The following is a 13,770-nucleotide window of genomic DNA, read 5'->3' on the forward strand; positions in this document are numbered from 1 at the left end:
TAAAATCATGCGAGATGAATTTTGAAATTATGTATAAGGTTTTTGAAAACATGAATGATGTTTTTGAAATCATGCACTTGATATATATTAAGTAAATATACTATGTTAAAAATGTTTTCAAACTATATGGAATATTTTGAAATCATGAAGGTTGTTTTGAAAACTTATACTATGTATGTTGTTATGAAAAAAAAACAGAATGTAATGGGTATGAGATCGGGGAAACTTTTACCCTTAGTTATCTAATCAAGGATTTAAAGATACAAATGTGTAAACAGCAGGATTTCTCATAATGTCACTTTATTTTCTGTACTTCGTCTCCTAGAATGAAACAAGTACCTAAAATTTTCGAGGAAATCATGAGCGATCACTTGAAAGGGAGAATCACAAGAGTAGTTTGTAAAGAACATAGTTCCTTGAGGTAGGTATTATAGGGAAATGCCATACACATATGTAACTACACTTGTATTTCAGAATTGTGAACAACAATTTATTTATAAACAAAACAAATTGTTTCAGGGTTCAACAAAAGACACAAAAGCAATAGATACAAACTATTCAAACTAGCAACATCTTTAAATCAACCAACTGCTCAGTTGTGGGTCAGATTTGCAACAACTAGCTTTGGGCAATTCCTTCGGAAATGGCCCATCTTGCCACAGTTGTGGCAAGACCCCGGTGAAAAACGAGCTTGAGCAGGATTGTCGCCAGCTTGATTTGGTGTAGCTGCAGCTGGGCAAACTCTTGTTGTATGACCTATAAGTCCACAAGTTGGGCATTTGCGGCACTTCACACTAGCATGATGATGAAGGCTACATTAGTTGCACAAGGGTGCAGTTCCGTTGTAAGGCTTCTTGGCTGCTGGTGCTGCCACCTGACTAGGTCCTGTCTGTTTTGGTGCAACGACCGGAGAATTCTTTGAAGCTTTACGTTTCTTTGGTTTTGGTGAAGGCTTGGCTTCTGTTTCCTTCGGTGGCTCTTAAGTTGCTTCCTCCTGGAGACGATACATGGCAGTAGCTAATTCAACAGTCTTCAAGACTACTTTGCCTATTCGCTGGGCAAATTTGGCTGTCTTCTCGGATATCTGGGCGTCGTTGCGATGAAGAGACATTCTAGAGGAAATGGAAGACATAGGAGGAAACAAGTGAAATGTTATCGGATAATCAAAACAGAATGACAACGCATAAAATTTGCGATCATTTGTTTGTTACCTAAGGCAACAAATGAGATGGTGACTAATCAAAGTAATCGGGTCATATTAATGTATCGCGAAGACATGCTTTAGCCTATAAGTGGACACTCACCCCAAGTGTTCCCAAGTAAGAGTGACTGGTCCGATTATGTGGATTTGTACGAACACTCTAGCCTTAGACAGAAAACTCAAAGTACAGGCATCCACCCTTCCAGATTGCATGTGTTCACATTATAAGACCCAATAAATGTTGTTTTATTGATTAAAAGAAGTTACAATGTCTTTACAAACAAAGAAACATAACATAATTAACTAGTCTTATGTCTTTTAATGTCACTAAGGCCTAAGTCCGCCTAAGTGTATCTTGATCAATCTTATGCATCATCTCCTGAAAACACATGTGAAAATAGGTACGTCAGCATAAAAATGCCTGTGAGATACATAGGTTTTATTGATTTAGGATTCATGACTTGTGAGTTTAAAGAAAATGTTTGTTAAAAGTTAGTCATGAACCTTGTAAAATGTTTTCTTTTATAAATCATATAAACAGTGATACGAAATCAGATGATATAAAAGAATGATGCACAGATAAATAATGACCAAGTAAAATAAGTTTGTATAAAATATGTAGTTTGTAAAACAATGTTTCATGAAGATGTGATATAAGTGTAAAATGTATTATGTCTGTCTTGAAATGGTTTAAGTCACGCTACGATATGCAATACCATAAAAGCACTTATATATATAGGAAGTACTAGCGGTGTATCCACCATGCTTTTATCATATTACATACGCCTCGTTACTTAAATCACTTACCAAACAAACCACCAATGTTAAAATGTTCATGTATTAAATAAATTTAATTTATAGTGAATAAAAGCATTTATTGATTTAAAATCATTTACTCAACCCTATAAAAAGAAATGTACAAAACAATGCATTTGATAAATTATAATCAAAAGTTATGTTTTGTAAAATAATGCATGCTTTACTGATACAAACATCTATGCGGTATTGTGAAAATGCATACATTCAAGCCTTGAGACTGTGGCGACTGTTGGTGCACTTGTGTCTGTACTTTGTCTGTATTTTGTAATGTTATAAACGATGTCTTTTGTTAGTCTTGTTTACGTCTTGTGTTTGATTTGTATATGTGTTTGACTGTATGTTTGACCAAGTCAACCATCCTCCTGGTTTGACTTGGCCAAACAGTCAACAATTAGTGTGTAAGTTTACTTGTGTTCGAAGGATGTCATCGAAGGATGGTTTGTATCCTTCGATGACCTCGAAGGATAACTTTCGAAGGAAACATATGGACCTCGAAGGATATATCATCCTTCGAGGTATGTATGGATCCTTCGGAGTGTTTGTGGTCGATAGATGATCCTTCGACAGTCTTTCTGATCCTTCGACACATGTTATCTGTTATGGGTATATATATCCCATGTTGGTTTCACTTCACAGTCAGTCTTTCAAGTGTTGTTGATAGTGCATGTGAGTGAACCAAGGTCTTGTAGAGAGCATTTCAGTTTGGTCAAGGGCTGTAACCGTGTCCACTGAAATACAAGAGAAAACTTTGATATATTGTGTGTCTACTCTTTCTCTTTGTAACTTGTGCTTTCATCTAAACTATCGGTTTGCATTCTAGCTTGGATTCCGCACTTGCTAGAGTGTTAAACATAACAAGGATAAGGTTTAACCTCAACCTCCGAGGGACCTACAAGTGGTATCAGAGCCGTGGCTCTTTTCCTTGTTAAAAACCGGGTTTGTACAAGACTTTGGAAGTGTTTGGACAAAACTCACTTGGTTTAGCACCTGTTTTTAGTGTGTTTCTTGCATTTTTAGCCTTAAAAACATGTTCTAAACTAACCGGGTGTGTTAAGGGAAGGTTTGGGTAACTTAAAAATTTTGTTCTAAAAAGTTTGGTTATTTCCGGCCAAGATTCCGGTTAACTCCGGTACCGGTTTCTGGATAAGAAACTTCCTTTTTGGGCAATATTTCAAAAGTCAAATCTGAGTTGGTGAAAAGTTGAGGTCAGAACATCCCTTCTGCCGAAAGTTGTGCACCAACCCATCACCTTTCTCACCAACCTGTCAACTTTGTGTCATTTGTGTCAGATCTCATCGAAAGATATCCTTCGAAGTCGAAAGATCATCTTTCGATCAAGGAGGTTCGACAGATACCCATCCTTCGAACATCTTTCGAAGTCAGTGAGTAATCTTTCGATCCAAGGAATCTTTTCGAAGGATACATCGTTCGAGCTACTGTTACTCTTCGAAAGATAAGGATCCTTCGTGTTGGAGAATCTTTCGAAGTCATTGTTCGAAACTCAACAGTGATCTTTCGAACACTGTTGATCCTTCGAACAAGTGTTTATCTTTCGATCCTTATTTGTTTAAGATTAACAGTTGTGTTTTTCAGGTGTTTCGATCCTTGATCTTTCGGCTGTTTGTTTCTCTTCAACATTTTAACATAGTTTGTGAAAATTAATCTTTCAAAATTTAAATTAATTTTCACTTAATATTTTAATTTTTATAAAATGGGAACAAACGGTCAGTGGGATCCATCCGCGTGGACTACAACAACTTTAACTCCACAATCATCTACGCAATCATCAGCCACGCAATCTGCGTCAGAGTTCAACAAAACTGCATGGATGCAGGCTATTGCCCCACCTCAAGCTGCAATGATAACTGCAAATCAATGGGCATTGGTCACAAATCAAAGCAGCAGCATTCAAGCAATGATGCAGAACGACAGTGAAACTGGTACAAGCACAAAACCGCCAAAGCTAAATCACATCAATGATTGGGGATGGTGGAAAGAAAGGCTGAGAACTTATGTTCAGGGGCAAGGTCAAGATCTATGGATGTGTTTCTTCACTCCATTTGAAAATGAGTTGGAAGTTGCAGGATCGAATCCAGAAACTTACAGCACAATGTCTGATGATGATAAGAAGAAATTTGAGTTGGAAAAGAAAGCATTCATGATTCTCACGCAAGCTCTTCACAGAGACATATACCACCAGTTCGTTTACTGTACAACTACTAAAAGCTTGTGGGATATGCTCACGTTACGGTGTGAAGGAAACGCTCAATCGAGGAAGATCAAGCAAGAGCTGCTGAAGAAAGAGTTTGAAGGTTTCACGTGTATGGAGAACGAGGGTTTGGCAGAATTATCTACAAGATTCCATCATCTGTTGAGTGAAATGTTTGCCTTCAGAGTCACTGCCACTCCACAAGAAATGGTGAAGAGATTTGCTGATGGCTTACCAGCAAAATGGAGCGGTTATCTTGAGATTCTCAAAGAAAACGGTGTTCTGGACACAATCACCGTTTATGAGCTAATTCAGAAATTGGAGAACAAAGATGTTGAAGAAAAGCTAAAGGCAAAAAGAACAATAACTCCTCAGAATCCAGAGATGTATTTTGGGATTGCAGGTGGTATTAGTGGAGAAAAGCCAGCCTCTCAGCATGCTAAGCTTCAAACAGCTTTCATCTCAAACACAGGACCTTCCACAACAAATCAGTTTGATCCTTCAGCATACACGATGATGTATTCAAGACCAGATTCTTCTTCTCAACAACAACAGACAGCTCAGCAATTCACACCACCGCCTTTCTTAGACCCAAGCAGAGCTCAGCAACAACAACCGCAACAGCAAGGGTTCTATGGAAATTCTTCAAACTTTCAAGCCACTTCCAATCCGAACACAGTCAGATTAGACACTTCCAACTTTTCCAAAGTCACTGTTGAAATAGCCAAGGAGCATATGGAGATGTTGAATACCTTGGTTAGCGCTTATTGTGGATTAGTTGCAGGTCAGATTGGGAATATCAATCTAACTAATGAAGATTATCAGCAAGTGGATAAAGAAGAGTTTGAGATGATGGATATCAAATGGGCTCTTGCTAGTGCTATTCGAAGAGCAAAAGAGTTCATGGAAAGGACGGGGAGAACCAACTTGGAAAGCAACAACAACACCAAGTATGGTTTTGATAAGAATGCTGTCACCTGCTTCAACTGTGGTGAAAAGGGTCATTTCAAGCGGGAATGTCAGAAGCCATCTAAGCAAGGCAATCAGAATCCTTTCAGGAATCAAAGACAGCCTCAACAATAACAGAACAACAATTCTGACAGACAAATAGTTCCCGTGGGAGGAAATACATCTGGATCCACAAACACTAATCCCCACAGAGGGTTAGTGGTTCAAGCTGATGAGATTTGCAACTGGAATCTTCAGTGTGGTGAAGGAGGAAATGGTGGAACAGCATGTTATGCTAAAGTGGTTGAGAAAGTTGTAGAACCCGTGTCTGCTGGTGAATCTTCAGAAGATGAAGATAGCTCGGGTTATAGTGGAAGCATGGATGGGGAATCACTTGATGCTGGTGATTTATCAAGTGATGCTTTAGATTTGGAGGTTGATGAGCTCTTGGCTGACGCTGAAGCATTATGCAAGAGGTGATCTATTCTTTGCCAGAAATCTGCTGGAACTTCCGAGAAGCTTTCTCAATTTTTCTCTGAAGACGGATCTTTTTCTTTTCATACAGCCTTTATGGCTCATGTAGAAGGTCAAACCTCTCAGGTATGTGATACTAACTCTGACTCTAATTCTGCTTCTGTTGAATGTGCTAAATGTTTAGAATATGAAGAAAAGGAAAGTCTGTTTGAAATCACACACAAACACAATCAAGAATTGATTGTTGATCTTTCTAAAGCAACTGAAGCTAACTTGTTTTTAACCAGAAATGAAAAGGAGTTTAAAGCAACAATTGCGTCATTAAAACATGATGTTTCTGAACTACAAAAGGCTGTTTTGAGAAAACAACATGCTAACAATAATCTAATAGACACAATTGAAAAACAAATGGTAGAGTTAGCGACAGCTCGATGCGAATGTGAAACAATCAAGCAGAAATTGGAAAGCTATTCCAATTCCCGCTATGTTTTGGATCACATTATTGATGTCCAAAAGAAAAAGGGGGATGCAAAATGTATGGGTTACAAATCATGCCCTCCCCCGATGAATCACAATTACTCCAAGTTGCCTGATGACGAGGATATGCCCCGTTTTGAACCTACTGTGCCACTCGGTCTAGATGACTTTGCAGCAGGCCTCGGGTTCACAACTGGTACATCATCCTCGGGTCAATCAGAATCTGAGAACGTGACAGATACATCGTGTGTTAAGGAACAGAGTCCTCCCATTATTGAGGATGCTGATTCTTCGGACGATGAATCTGAAGAAATTGTGAAACAACAGTCTAACTCGGTTACAACAGATATTCCTATCGAGAATCACATTCTGTGTGATCCACCAGTGAAACCGAGTAAGACTGAAATGTCAAAAGTAATGGAATCCCTTGTGATTAGCCTTGAAGGGAATAACTTGTTGTATACGCTCAAAGGAGATAGCAAAATTTATTCTAACAAAGATTTTCCAATTAAAAATGTAAATCAAGATTTAATTGAGCAAATTTTTGAAGGATGCACTGATAAGTTTTTGGGGAACAAAAGTGGCAAAGTGACAGTTACTCAATGTGATCCAATTCCGTGTGAACAAATTAGAAAACAATACGGAAACCAAAAACTACCAGTTGAGCGAAAACAACAAGTCAATTCAGGAAAGGGTAAGGGTCAGGTACAGGGAAAGAAAGCTCAGAACAAGAATGTTCATGCACCAAAAGTTCAGCAGCCTAAGACTGAACAACCAAAGGTTCAACAACCTAAAGTTGAGCAGTCTAAGGCTACTCAACCTAAGGCTGCACAACCTAAAATTCAACAATCTAAGGTTGAGCAACCTAAGGTTCAACAGCAAAAGGTGCAAAACAAAAGAGCTCCTGTTAAGAAAAGAGAACCGAAAGTGAACTTTGTTGGATCCAAGGGAACAGATAAACTTGAAACATTTCAGGATAAATCTAACATTTACTTTATAAAACAAGTTAGAATTTTAAAACGAAATGATTAGAATAATTACACCCAACACACAAACGGATGTGATTTAGGTCCAAGTACATCTAGATCACAAAGTTCATTGTCTGGTTCTCCATCTGGTCATCAACATGTTTCTCCGAGGTTTGTAGAGCGGAGAATGTGTTTTGAGTGTGGCACAGTTGGGCATATTGTAAGATACTGCCCATATCTGCAAAAGTTGAAGGCAAAAACGAGTGCTCCCCAAGAAACCAATTACCAAAAACGACCTGTTTCCCGGAAACAAGACCCACGTGTCTTGAAAGAAAGGGAAAAGAAGTTAAAACAAAAGAACCAAAAGGTAATTGAGAAGGCCTTAAAATCAGAGGTCAAAGAAGAAAAACCTGTACAAGCAAAATCTACAACTGTAAAACCAGTAAATGCAAAAACAATTAATACAAATACTGGTAAAGGACAAACAGCTTGGAAACAAAAACAGGTAATTCAATCAGGGGGAGCACCACAAGTTCTTTTTCCTAATCATCAAGTGATTGAAATCACTTTCCTTGATGATCAAGGACGACCCAAGTCCACAAAGGCTTGGGTCCCCCTCTCAAACTGAAAATTTAGTTGCATGTGCAGGCGGCTCCAGGAGGAACTATTAATAGTCTTTGGATTGTTGATAGTGGGGCTTCCAGGCACATGACGGGCGACTATCGTCTTCTTTTCGATGTGCGAAGTATAAGAGGAGGATATGTTGCGTTTGCTGGAGACAAAGGAGGGTATATCACCGGCGAGGGAATGATCTCAAATGGAATTGTGAGTTTCGACAAAATCAATTATGTGCAACAGTTGGATCACAATCTCCTGAGTGTTTCTCAGATCTGCGACAAGAAGTTCACCGTGCATTTTGATGATGCCGGTTGTTATGTGCTAAAGCCAGGATTCAAGATTCCCGCAGAATGGATTCTCTTATCAGCACCAAGAGTTAATGATTTGTATGTCCTTGATATGAGCCAAGCAATAACTCAGTCAAAACAAGTTACTTACTTTATTTCAAAAGCCACTGAAAAGGAGACGATCTCTTGGCACAGACGGATGGGTCATATTCACCTCAGAAAAATGAATCACCTTGTCAAAAACAATTCGGTGAGAGGTGTCAATGTGAAGAACTTTCAACTTCAAGATGTCTGTGTGCCGTGTCAGAAAGGGAAGCAAATCAAGAAATCACATCCATTGAAAAAGGTTAACACTCGAACGTCTGCATATGGACCTTTTTGGCCCTGTCAAACACAAGAGTGTGCACGGGGAAGTTTTCTGCTTGGTAGTTACTGATGACTATTCAAGATTTTCATGGGTTGACTTCATGGTTCACAAGAGTGAGACTCCAGAAATTCTAAAGAATTTGATCACCCTGTTGGAAAATCTTTTAATCTAAAGGTGATGCGAATTCGAAGCGACAACGGAACCGAGTTCAAAAACAGGGTTATGGATGAATTTTGCACTGCAAAAGGAATCCTTCATGAATACAGCTCTCGGTACACACCACAACAAAATGGAGTCGCTGAAAGAAAGAACAGAACCTTAATTGAGACTGCAAGAACCATGTTGGTTGAGTCTCAGCTTCCAGTTCGATTCTGGACTGAAGTTGTTGCCTCGGCTTGCTACACGTTAAACAGGGTTCTCACAGTGAAAAGACATGGCAAAACGTGCTTCGAACTCCTACACAAGAAGACTCCTGACTTGGAATATCTAGAACCTTTTGGAGCACCATGTACAATGATTGAGCCTGACGGGAAGTTTGGTGCCAAAGCTATCGAAGGTTACTTCCTTGGGTATGCTACTCCTAATCTGCGAGTATGGAACCTGACTACCAAAAGAATTGAAGAATGGGGTGAAGTAAGAGTTCAAAGATATTCTAATCCTCCGAAGCCTTCTGGAGATCCATGGATGTTCGATTATGATGGTCTTTTCGACTCATTTAATCTGCCGACATTTGATGATGACAATGCAATTGCTCAAATGTTGTCTGAAAGCGAGAATGCGACTGGCTCTCAGTTAGCTCGTCCAATCATTGTTGACTCACAAGCATCTTCTTCTGTCAACAATCTCGTTTCAAATGAGGTGTTTAATGATGCTGTCGATTACAATTTGTCATCGAAAGATGAGGAGTATGTTGATGCAAATGATGGTGAAGCACTGCGTCCGGTTCAAGGTACTTCAGAAGCAACGGATCCAGTGTCTGCGCCAATTATCCAAGAAGAAAATGCATCATCTTCTACAACTCAACAGCTTCAGAATGATATCGGGAATTTAAATATCAATAACTTGAGGTCAAATGATGAAATTCCTCCAGTTTCTGAAACCCGAATTCATAACATTCATCCTCAGCAGAATATTATAGGTGATGTTCTCAGTGGTGTAAGGACAAGGAATCAAATCAGAAATAACGAAAATGCTGGCTTGTATGCTGAGATACAAGAATCGGGACAACAAAATGATTGGTCTTTCGCCTGCTATGTTAGCCAAGAAGAGCCTAGATCTTGGAAGGAGGCATTGAAAGATGATTCCTGGGTGGAAGCCATGCAAGAAGAACTTCAGCAGTTTGAGAAGTTGGGCGTATGGAAATTGGTTGATAGGCCAGACAACTACAAGAAGATCGGAACTCGCTGGGTGTTTAAGTGCAAAAAGGACGACCGTGGGATTGTTGTCCGAAACAAAGAAAGGTTAGTTGTTCAAGGCTTCAGTCAGATCGAAGGTATTGACTACAATGAAGTGTATGCACCTGTTGCTCGTCTGGAGGCTATTAGAATCTTTCTAGCCTACGCATCCTTCAAGAAATTCAAGGTGTACCAGATGGATGTTAAAAGTGCTTTTCTACACGGAGTAGTCGAAGAGGAAGTATATGTCGAGCAACCACCGGGGTTTGAAGATCCATTACATCCTGACAGGGTTTTACTACTTAACAAGGCATTATATGGTCTTCATCAAGCACCTCGGGCCTGGTATGAAACACTGTCTACCTATCTACTGAGCAATGGGTTTAGACGGGGTTTGATCGACTGTACCCTCTTCATCAAAGAAAAAGGTGAAGATCTTCTGTTGGTACAGGTGTATGTCGATGACATTATCTTTGGTTCTACCGATGATAAGTTATGCAAGGAATTTGAAAAGGTGATGCAAGATCGATTCGAGATGAGTGCGATGGGTGAAATGACGTTCTTCTTGGGTTTGCAAGTTAATCAGTCCGAATCTGGAATTTTTATCCATCAAACCAAGTACGTCGGAGACATCTTGAGCCGGTTCCAGATGTCCGATTCGAAGCCTATTTCTACTCCTCTTCCGCAGAATCACGGGATTACTCCGGATGAAAAAGGGGATGCTGTGGATTCTTCACTTTATCGTGCTATGATTGGATCCTTAATGTATCTCACCGCATTAAGACCCAACATTATGTATCCAACTTGTCTTCTCGCTAGGTACCAAGCGAATCCGAAGGTCTCTCACTATGCTGCTGTCGAAAGGATTTTTCGTTATCTGAAGGGTTGCCCTGACACCGGGTTATGGTACCCTAAGGATGATAACTTCGATCTCAAGGCTTACAGTGATTCTGATTTCGGCGGCTGCAAGAAAGATGGAAAATCAACTACAGCAGGATGTCAGTTCTTAGGCAATCGCCTAGTCACTTGGCAGTGCAAGAAGCAGACATGTGTGGCTACGTCTACATGTGAAGCGGAATACATTGCTGCGTCTAGTTGCTGCTCCCAGGTTCTATGGATCCAACAACAGATGCGGGACTACGGTTTTGAATTCCTAACTACTCCTATTTATGTTGATAATGAAGCTGCTTTACAGATCACTAGAAATCCTGTACAGCACTAAAAAACGAAGCATATCGATATTAAATATCACTTCATACGTGATTGCTTTGAAAAGAGACTTATCGATGTGGTTCACATTCATACCGATCACCAACGTGCCGACCTTTTTACCAAAGCATTTGATAAATCAAGATTTGATTATTTACTTTTGGTAAACGGCATAAAGGTGAAGCAAGAGTAACCGACATCAGGAAATCGTTTTTGTAAATATTTTTCTAAAAACCAAAATCCAAAAATATTTTTACTTTACTTTATTTTTGAATTTTAGGGGGAGAAAGTTTCAAGAAAAATACAAAAACATTGAAAAACCACAAAAATACAAAAATATGTCATTAATCTATTTACTTTCTGCATTTAAGGGGGAGAAAATTTCAGAAAAACACAAAAACAATAGAAAAACAAAAATGAGTTTCTTGGTAATATAAGAGAAAATGATATTACATCAGAGTTCGGTTGAAACATGTTTCTAGAAACCAAAAGAAAAAGAAAATGATAAGTAGCTCTACTAATGATGTACCGGTAGACTCACGATCATTTTAAAGTATGCAGGAGATATAAACATAACGAACTGAAAACCGCGTGGGAACCGCTCATTGGCATATGGTCTTGGTACCGAAATTTCATTGATAGATTGTCGAGGTTCTGAGATATTCGGGGTTTATGCTGTTTATCATCTGGGTATCATGGTTGTTTCTTTAAAAGACAAAGTCTAAGTTCTTCCATGATACCATACATACGTGTACATAATCCATACTGCATTTGACCTCAATAAGTGATAAACAATCACATGTCCATACAAAATAAGTGATAAAATATCACATTTATCCGGGAGTCAAGTTCGTCTCTCTGCTGTACGGAAGTACTGACCTGTTCACGGACTTGCTCCTGTGCCCTCATGCATCAAAAATCAAGTTCCTCATCAATAAGTGATTCTATCACATAGGGCTTGTTTTCAAACTCAAATAAGTGACTTGTTCACATTGTATATATATACGTTAAAAACGGATGATAATGGTATACTCCCCAGTAAGATGAACTCTCGTGCATACCTTGATACGGGAATGTGTCGTGAGTGGATGAACACGGTCGGTAAGTATAAATCATACCTTAAACGTATCTCATTGTATTATGATTACACTTGATTGTTGAGTTTAAGTGGATAACAATATCGGTAATTGTGGTAGAATACTTATCCACTTCTGTAAAAGAATTTTAAAAGGAAATGTGTTTTGACAAAAGACCGCAAGCTGATATGATTCTCTTAGCCAGAAACTCGCAAAAATATTGTTGTGTTCGTACATATTTATTTACTGCTTTATTTTTAAACAGTTTTGTCGTTTGGTGCATATCAGCACGACATTAGCGGTGATGTCGTTTGATAACATTCAAAGGATATTAAAATTGTTGCCTTTTATTTTATCAAACCTCAAAATACAAAAAGATTTTCAATTTAATGTTATTTTTGATTAACTGATGTTGATGCTCGATCCGATACCTGACAAGCCGATATACTTCATAAAACTAACCTTTGCAGAACTTCATAACGGACAACTTTTCAAAATGGTCATTTCTGAAAAACCTCCAAAATTTGAAGGGTTTGAATTGAAAAATCCCAAAAATCCAAAGTGTTGGTGGAAATCTGATCCTTCGAGGAAGCAATGGCCCTCGAAAGATCAGATGGTCAAGAAAGTCAACGAAAGTCAATCGTCTCAGTCGAAAGATGATTTGGTCAACGAAGGATTTGACCAAATTGATCTTTCGAGCTGGTCAGACCTTGTTGAAAGATGGATATGGTCGAAAGATATCCTTCAAGGATTTCAAAAATATCTGGTATCTTTCGATCCAGATCTTTCAAATATCTGGATCTTTCGAGCCAAATATGGATCCTTCGAGCCAAAGGTGATCTTTCGAGACACCTTTCTATCTTTCGAATGGTCATGAATCCTTCGAGACGGTTGGACTTTCGAGGTCAGGGTATATAAAGGTCATCTTCTTCATTTGTTCATAACAGTTTCAAAATTCAATCACACAAAACCCTCTCATCATTCCGAACCTCTGCCAAAATTTTTCAAAACTTGTTAAGATCAGGATTCGTATAACAACATACTTGGTAGGATAACCTTAATGCTTTTTACAAACAACAACTTGTAATATTCATTGATCATGTGTTTCTTATCTTGTTTGCTTTTCATTTCTGTCAAAAGGATAAAACAAGATGATGCATGTGAATGTATGGCAAAATGCTTAGTGTTAGGTTTCTGATGATTATCAAGTTTGTTAGAATGTAACAGAGTTTGATAGAAGCTTGGTATCAAGGGTTTGGGTTGGATAAATAGAACCAGTGTTTGGTTTAAATCAATGGAATATGTATGTTTTGTGTCCGAGTGGGTCTAAAATGTTGATGTTTAAATGGGTTTGATGTTGTTTGTATCTGATATAAAACAAACTTGAACTTCACTTAAAAATATCACCGGAAATAACTTAACAAACCCACCGGAAAATATTCCGATGATCAATGTTGCCGGAGGTCAACACGAAGGATGTTGACTCTCACCTCAAAGATGTGTTGTAAACATCTTTCGAACTGAGACTCGACAGATGTTAGATTTCTCGAAGGATCATCCTTCGATTTGATCAAACCTTCGAATGATCAAGTATCTTTCAAAATTTTTGATCTTCCGAAAGATGATCTTTCGATAGGTTGTCATCCTTCGAGGAAAGTGACATCTTTCAACAGTCTGCATCCTTCGAGCCATGTTTCATACTTCGATGGATAAAAGGCCATCC

This window comes from Helianthus annuus, chromosome 14, assembly GCF_002127325.2.
Source record: "Helianthus annuus cultivar XRQ/B chromosome 14, HanXRQr2.0-SUNRISE, whole genome shotgun sequence".
NCBI classification, from domain to species: domain Eukaryota; kingdom Viridiplantae; phylum Streptophyta; class Magnoliopsida; order Asterales; family Asteraceae; genus Helianthus; species Helianthus annuus.